This window comes from Ovis canadensis, chromosome 25, assembly GCF_042477335.2.
Source record: "Ovis canadensis isolate MfBH-ARS-UI-01 breed Bighorn chromosome 25, ARS-UI_OviCan_v2, whole genome shotgun sequence".
Taxonomy (NCBI): domain Eukaryota; kingdom Metazoa; phylum Chordata; class Mammalia; order Artiodactyla; family Bovidae; genus Ovis; species Ovis canadensis.
The window spans coordinates 18,959,352-18,967,696 of record NC_091269.1 but is presented as its reverse complement, the minus strand read 5'-3'; the positions used below and the strand labels follow the sequence as shown (position 1 = coordinate 18,967,696).

Sequence of the window (8,345 nt, the reverse complement as noted above, 5' to 3'; positions counted from 1 at the left end):
GTATAGAGAATACATATCATGGCCTGTACACTAGGAGGATATGGTCATGGTCCAGCTGCAGGGCAGTGTTCTGTAGAGTTCAGATTCCTTATAAAATTGCTGTATGCTTCCATTCTCATTGGGCTTCCCTGGTAGTTCAGTTGGTAAAGAATCTGCCTGGAATGCAGGAGACTCTAGTTCCATTCCTGGCTTGGGAAGATCTCCTGGAGAAGGGATAGGCTACCCACCCCAGCATTCTTTGGCTTCCCTTGTGGCTCAGCTGGTTGAGAATCTGCCCGCAATGTGGGAGATCCCTGGCTTTGATCCCTCGGTTGGGAAGATCCCTTGGAGAATGGAACAGCTAACCACTCCAATATTCTGGCCTGGGTTGCAGAGCTGGACACGACTGAGTGACTTTCACTTTGCATTCATATAGTAATTTGTATGAAAGTCCTTACAAGAGACTGAAATGCTTGTTTGTACACTTTTGGGTTCCAGAAAAGATTTATGATAGTTTATACAAGATTATAAAAGAGAAAAACAAATAAGCAAAGCAACAGGACCATGGAAGGTGGACGTCTAAGATAAATATAGGAGTAAGATTAATTAGACAGGTGGGTATAAATGAACCATAAATTTAATTCTGAGCTTAGTAACATTTTACACAAAGAGGAGGATGAGTCAGTATATATATGTATTAATCATGTCTTTTTATTCTGGTGCTTTGATGTCTTGGGGCCTTGATGACCTTGTGAAGACCATTTCCATCCCGGGACCAGAGACGGTAAACAGTTAGAGACAGGCTGGGCTTCCCAAGTGCACAGTGGTAAAAAATCCACCTGCCGATGCAAGAGATGTGTGCTTGATTACTGGGTCAGGAAGATACCCTGAAGAAGGAAATGGCAACACATTCCAATATTCTTGCCTGAAAAATTCCATGAACTGAGGAGCCTGGCAGGCTACAGTCCATGGAGTTGCAGAGAGTTGGACATGACTGAGCAGAGATAGTAAACAACTGGCCTTCAGGCACTTTTCAAATGCAAACCAGCCAATACCAAACCCTACTTGGCTAAGGGGCTTTCATACTCTGGGCCAAGATCCCTCTGCCCTGATCACCCAGAGTCAGGTAGCAGACACCTATGTCCCCAAACTCACTGAGATTATTCAAAGTCAGTTATTCAAAATCGAATTAGCCAGTATTAAATCAGCTTACTCTCCCTCTCCTTACCTTTCTTGTGGAAACCATCATAAAGGCTCTTGGCTGAATTTTCCCCACTCCCTCAGTCTCCTGGCTGACCATGGGGCTTCCCTGTATGGCCCTGAATCTCATTTCCAGGGACCTGTGAGAGTGCAAAATTCTTCATGACAGATGTTTCCATGTCTGTGTGTCTTACCAGACCTGACTAAAACAAATCTCTGGCACAGTCTTACAACAGTGATTTGTGGCGTCCAAGAAGAAAAAAAAGAGACAGTTGATCAAAAGCACAATTATTCATAAAATTGAGGCCAGAGGTAATTATCTCCTGTGAGTCCTCTTAAAGAGGATGTTTTATCATGGTGTAAGCAAAGGCTCAAAGGCAAATCCACAACTGAATGCCTTGGTATCAGTTAGGATGCTCTCAGCAGCAAGTGATAAAATACTGACTGAAAGAGGCTTAGAAACTAAAGGTCAGGTTGGGGCAGATCCACAGAATTCATAGCTCTGGGAGAACCTGATTTCTTTGTGATTCTTTGGGGGTCTTTTGCTTCACCATTGAGTACCTTCCAAGCCTTAGTAGATCTTATCATAAGTAGCAAGAAAACATTTGAAATACTAACTGATCATTATTATTCTTGGTATTTCCTTCTATCCCATGACCTTACTTTCTAACATTAGAGGTCAAGTCCAGAGAAAGAAGATGGAGTCAAACTCTTAGCCTTGACTCTAAATAAAATAGGCTTGTAAAACTCATAGCAGAGGGAGTGTCTTGAAAGCTAAGGATTTCAAATGACAAGAGTCTAGCCTTTAGGTGGGATGAGGGGACCAGAAGGATCACAGTGGAGAGCTGAGTGGATGACTTTATTTAGAAATGACAACCGAAAGAATACCTTTTAGCCCAATCTCTCCACCACAGAATGAGAGGAGGAAGGCTTATTTTCTGGGCTACAGGGCAGAGAGTCATTCCAATTAGATGGTAGTGTAGCAAGCGGGGGCTTTCTAGGTGGCTTGATGGTAAAGAATCTACCTGCCAATACAGGAAACGCAGGTATGATGCCTGGGTGGAGAAGATCCCCTGGAAGAGCAAACGGCAACCAATTCCAGTATTGTTGCTGGGATAATCCCATGGACAGAGGGGACAGGCGGGCTTTTATCTGTGGGGTTGTGAAGAGCCCGGACGTGACTGAGTGAGTGAGCACACAGTGTAGCGGGAAAGGCCACTGAAGCTGCGAGTCTCTAGAAAGGAACTCTGCGTCAGGCACACACAGGCCAAATGAGTCATAATGACACCTATATACGTTGGTGGGGCCACCGAGCGCTGGGATCTGTGCCCTAAGAAGGAACCAGCATGAACCAGGGCTCAGAACAGCATCTAATCAGGGTCTTTGTGTAGCCAAGGTTATGGAGTTCAGGGTGGATCAGGGAAAGGCGCTGAGACCCCAGGAGGTCCAAGAGGTGCTGAGAGAGCCAGGGACCAGGGGAAGGATCATGGTTATGGTGGGGGTGGGGAAAGATACTCAGAGCCGGGGACCTGGGGAAGGATCATGGTCTGGTAGGGGTGGGGATAGAAACTTAGAGAGCCGGGGACCAGGGGAAGGATCATGGTTATGGTGGAGGTGGGGAAAGATACTCAGAGCAGGGGACCTGGGGAAGGATCATGGTTCTGGTGGGGGTGGGGATAGACATATAGATAGCCGGGGACCTGGGGAAGGATCATAATTCTTGTGGGGGGTGGGGATAGACATATAGATAGCCGGGGACCAGGGGAAGGATCATGGTTCTGGTGGGGGTGGGGAAAGATACTCAGAGCAGGGGACCTGGGGAAGGATCATGGTTCTGGTGGGGGTGGGGATAGACATATAGATAGCCGGGGACCTGGGGAAGGATCATAATTCTTGTGGGGGGTGGGGATAGACACTTAGACAGCAGGGAACCTGAGGAAGGATCATGGTTCTGGTAGGCATGGGGATAGAGACTTAGAGAGCAGGGGACCAGGGGAAAGATCATGGTTCTGGTGGGGGGTGGGAATAGATACTAAGAGCCGGGGACCTAGGGGAAGGAACATGGTTTTGGTGAGGGTGGAGATAGATACTCAAAGAGCAGGGGACCTGGGAAGGATCTTGGTTTTGGTGGGGGTAGGAATAGACGATTCGAGAGCTGGGGACCTGGGAAAGAATCATGGTTCTGCTGATAGCGGGGAAAGACACTTAGAGAGCAGGGTACCTAGGAAGAATCATGGTTCTGGTGGAGGTGGGGATAGATACATAGAGAGCAGGGGACCTGGAGGGATCACCGTTCAGGTGGAGGTGCGGATAGACACTCAGAGAGCAGGGACCTGGGGTAGAATCATCGTTCTGATGGGGGTAGGGAGAGACACTTAGAGAGCCGGGTACCTGGGGAAGGATCACGGTTCTTCTGTAGTGGGAATAGATACTCAGAGATCACGGGTTCTGTAGAAGGATCATGGTTCTGGTGTGGTGTGGATAGTCATTTAGAGAGCAGGGGGCCTGGGGAAGAATCATGATTCTGGTGGTGGTGGTGGGGATAGACATTTAGAGAGCCAAGGATGTGGCATCCAGGACCATGGCAGGGCTGTGGGGGCGTGCCAGGTGTGAGAATGAGGACCCCACTTATAGGCCACATGGGCAGAAACGGGCTTTGGCCAGCACCTCTTGTCCCCACCTGCAGCACTTCTCTGGGTCCCCAGAGCCTTGACTCTTCCCCAGAAGGCTCCATCATCACAGACAGAGCTTGTCTGGAAATGAGAATTTATTTTCACTATTGAGAGAAAATAGGGGCTCAAGACAAGAGAGCATTTTCATGGAAAAATTATGTTATTTTTCATGGTTGAGCTCACAGATACTAGGGAAGTCACTGTAAGATATTTTGGTGTTTAGTAAAATAGCTATTTCACTCCAACTAATACCAGTTATTGATTATTAGCGATAGGAAAGACTCAAACGAGTCTCAGAGTTTCTCTTTTGTCCTTATAGGAAAATAGTTTGCCTGTGTTTTCTCATTTTAATTAATTTTCCATAATGAACACTATTGCTGTCCCATTTATTCATTCAGTAAACACTACTGAGGATTTCTAGGCATCAAAGACATTGTGCAACACTTTGGAGTAACAGACAAAATATCAGTGACTTAAACAAGATAGAAAAGTATTTCTCTTTCCTATGAAACTGTGGGAGTAGACAGGGTAGAACTGGAGGTGTGGCTCCACAACTCCACAAGGTCCTCAGGCACCCAGAACCCTTCTCTCGCTCTACGTGGTCTCATTTCACATAATCACTTTCTGGCCCAACATGGCTGCCCAGGTCCATCACACACATACTTAGCTAGTGGGAAGGAGGAAAACAAAGGATATGCCTAACTGTCTTCTTTGGAAAGTTCCTGGAGGCTGCCAGGTGGATACTGCCATTTACATGTCATTGGCAAATCTTGATCAATATGTATTGTTTTAAGGATGACTAAGAAAAGCAGTTTTTAATCTGAGTAGTCATGTGCTCAAAAAAGTGGGAAATCTATAAACATGTAAGAAAAGGGAATGATTTAAAGAGATAACTAGCAATTTCTAATAAGCACTAACAAAATATGTAGGGGTGTTTCATTCAAGTCAATTTAATTCAACAAACATTGATGGAGCATTTAGCACATGCCAGGCACTGGCAAGACAGCTGTGGGCAGGGCCTCCTAGGCAGGGCTTCACCCCATCATGCTGCTCTCCCTCTGATGAAGCAGCCATTCTTCTTTTCTTTCCCATCCAATTTGGCTTTGCAGAGACAATAAAGGTATTGAAAGTATTTTCCACTAGCAGTGTTGCTTAATGCTGAACTTTGAGGGTAAATAATTGTTTTACTTACCTGACACTTAATGGGGCATCCTAGACTACAACTGCCTTTAGGATTTGAGTGTGAATCATCAATCAGTATTAAATCGCTCAGATCCAGAAGCACAAAATCTTAAAACTAGAATGGTTTCAGAAGCTACTGAATCCACCCTGCTCATTATACGTAGGAGGAGGGGCTGACTGGTGCTGGAGAATGCCTGGGGTTTGTGGTCCTCTCCAGGCCCCCTGCCTCCCGCCACCAGTGGGAGCACTAGTATCCTGCAGAGGCCAGCATAAAGGACAATCCCAGACCTGTGTCACATGTCCTGAGGCAGCGCCAAGGGAGGTTATAATTGATGCTTCATCCTGCTCTTTAATCCCCAGGTGGCTTGTTCCAATTCTGCAGATGCATATCTCTGAGCCCTGCTGGAGGCAAAACTTGCTCCTCATTACCCATCTCCTTCCACCTCTCCTCTCCTCCTCCAGCCACCCATGCCACCCATGCCATCCACCCCCCTTCAACACTTGCCTACCTGTCTGTATACCCATCTTGCGGTGCAGGGGCAGGGGGCAGAACTTCTCCGCACCAGCCAGGTCAGTGTGTCCTGAGTAGGCGGGCTGAGTATAATTTGTTGCACTAAGAGTAAACAATCTGGTGGTAAGTGATTGAGTGGGTGTACAGAGAGAAAATTACTCACGTCCTTCTCACTTGGGCTGAAGTTAAGCCAGGAGGGCTGGGGATTAGCCTCTCCCTGGCATACCCGGAGGCTAACTCAGAGAGGCTCCCTTGAGTAGGTTCTGGTCACGCAGCCTCCAGCCTTCGATCCAGTTCCATGGGGGCCCCCGCCCAGCCTGCCGCTTCCTCAGGCACCTTTCCTGTGGCTTCTGGGTCCTCATGTGCCAGGGCATGCGGAAAAGTGAGTCCTCTCCTTGGGCCCGTGCGGGCCTCAGCTTTCTCAGAGTGCAATATGGGAGCGGTCAGAGTTCTCTGTCCTGTGCATGAACAAACCAGAGTTACAGATGGGGGAGTGGGGTAGAGAGGGATGGAAAAGACCAAGGCAGCATCTCAACCCAACAGGCTTCCCTGGTGGCTCAGATGGTAAAGAAGCCCCCTGCCAAAGCAGGAGACTGCGGTCCAATCCCTGGGTCGAGAAGATCCCCTGGAGAAGGAAATGGCAACCTGCTCCAGCATTCTTGCCTGGAGAATTAACAGACAGAGGAGCCTTGTGGGTACAGTCTATGGGGTTGCAAAGAGTCAGACACAACTGGGCAACTAACACTTTCACTCCAGCGGACGCAAGATGAACCCTCCTCCCACCCCACATTCCGGAAACTGATTGTCAGATGTTTCTGTGATCTGGATTCATCTGACAAGGTCCCAACTGCTTGGCACAGTGTAGGGGTCACTCAGGGCTGTCAATACTCTGAACTGTCCTTTAATCCTTTGGGGCAGGGGTATGCAATGGGGCTTAAATATTGGGGGAAGGACTGGATCTGTTTTGCTCCACAAGGAGGCAGAGAAAGTGCTGCCTGAGATGCAGAATCTCCTTTTCTTCACCTGCTTTTTTGTTCTCTGTGTGTGTCTCCTGCATTTCAGAATTCCCCACAGAAAATCTACTTGGAAAAGAAAAAGCAAATATTCAAGAAATAAAGATGCTTCCTGGAAGTTATGATAGCATCGCCTCACCTGGGGGCTCTGTCCTTATTCAGGAAAGAAAATGGAGGGTTATTATTGGCTCAGACTGTGGGTGGCCTATTTCCTTGCAAGATATCCTAAGTAGAAGGTCTAACTGCTTCAAGCTATTTTCCTTGAATTCATTTGCAAAAAATTGCTCCCAGAGTCTCCCTGCAGAGAAAGAACACACCATATTATTTTAAAGAGAAAGGAAAACCCAGCCTGAGAATTCCTGGTCCCCTAGCCTTGCCTTCCACACTCTTGATCACCCTTGGCTGCAGGCCTGCACCAGGAAGGCTGTGGTGGGGGAGGGTGGCCTCCCTTCCCAGGCACCATGTGGTTTTACTCTTCCAGGGCATAGGTGAAGGAGGGTGAGCAGCATACCTCGACCTGCCTTCTCAACAGAAAGGTCCCAGTCTCGGGCATTTTGGATGTTACTGTGAGTAACACAAAAATGGCCCCAGGTTACAATATCCTGAGTCCAGGAAGGCCCTATGGCCAGAGGTCCATTTGGCTACCTTGAGATCTATCCTCAGGGTCACAGAACAGCCTCAGTTGGGGTCCCATTGAATCCTGAACTCTCACTTTTTCTCCTTCCAGCATTGATTCCCTCTCAGGAAACTAATTTTTAAGGAGGTGGCAAGGAGGAATGAGACTTGGTCGGTGAATCTTCGTTTTAGTCTGAGAAATGAGTGAGGATCTATTTCAGGTCATCTTATCTCACCTTCAGCCTTAACAAGAACTGGGCATCCCATTGCACAGGTGGAGGAGATATTATTTATCAAAAGTTCTCCTAGGGAAGCACAGGTATTTATTTGGAAGCAAGTGTCCACAGAATGAAATCCCACAGGTAGAATGAAGCCACAGAAGGTGATTCCCAAGTTGATCCAACAGTACTTGTATTGTTTGGTGGTGGAATGGGGATGGCTAGGAAGAGATGGATGGAAAAGGGCCAGTGAGAAAAATAAGCTCTCTGAATTATCCCCAATCTTAAAAAAATAAACTCACCAAAAGCTCTGGGTAAGTGAACATCTGGTGCAGAGGCTCAGTTTTGCCAGGGAGCAGGCACGCATAGCCTGCATTCATGGAGGACCCAGAGGCAGAGGCTGGCGGTGGTGGTGGGGGGGATGGGGTCACAGACATTGGAGTCTCATACTCGAATGGGCCCCAAGCTTGATCATGGGGCTAGGGATGGGTCTCAGCCAAACAAGCATAGACCTTATGATATAAGGGTTGACATCGGATGCCTGTATTCTATCCCAAATAAGCAAGTGAGTTTGGAATGAAAAGCGCAATCAGCCTGCATTTTCCTTTGCATGCCACTTGAGAATGCCACCCCTTTCATAGCCACAGGCCTTGGGCTGCGTGTTTGTGCTTGACAATGAGTATCCAGCACTTTGGAGGGAACACCACTGCTGGCTCATTCCTGTGGGTCAGATGACACAGGCACCGCTTTTGCCTGTCTCCTAGACTGAGAGTTCACAACCTGGGAGCAAACACTTTGTGCCTCCAAATACCTCCAACATTCCCCAGGGTGACTTGGGTTTCTTTTTGAAACTTATAGGGCTCCTTTGCCTTTATCTCAATTCTGCCTCCCCCATGGTTGGGTTGGTGTGTCTTAAATTCTTTTGGTGCATAGTATTGCCCAGTGTTCCTGTTTA

At 47.6% G+C, this 8,345-nt stretch overlaps 1 long non-coding RNA gene across 2 annotated transcripts; it reads right to left on the bottom strand.

Moving 5' to 3' along the window:
- Positions 1-668: 668 nt before the first annotated feature.
- Positions 669-7,611, bottom strand: LOC138430406 (uncharacterized). Of its 2 annotated transcripts, XR_011253147.1 has the most exons (4): positions 7,409-7,611; positions 6,697-6,855; positions 5,708-6,002; positions 669-866 (listed from the first exon to the last, which is right to left on the bottom strand). It is a non-coding gene; the product is annotated as an uncharacterized lncRNA (long non-coding RNA). The 2 variants fall into 2 exon arrangements; XR_011253146.1 differs by lacking the exons at positions 5,708-6,002; positions 6,697-6,855; positions 7,409-7,611 and adding exons at positions 5,322-5,435; positions 5,543-5,646.
- Between the last annotated feature and the right edge of the window lie 734 nt (positions 7,612-8,345).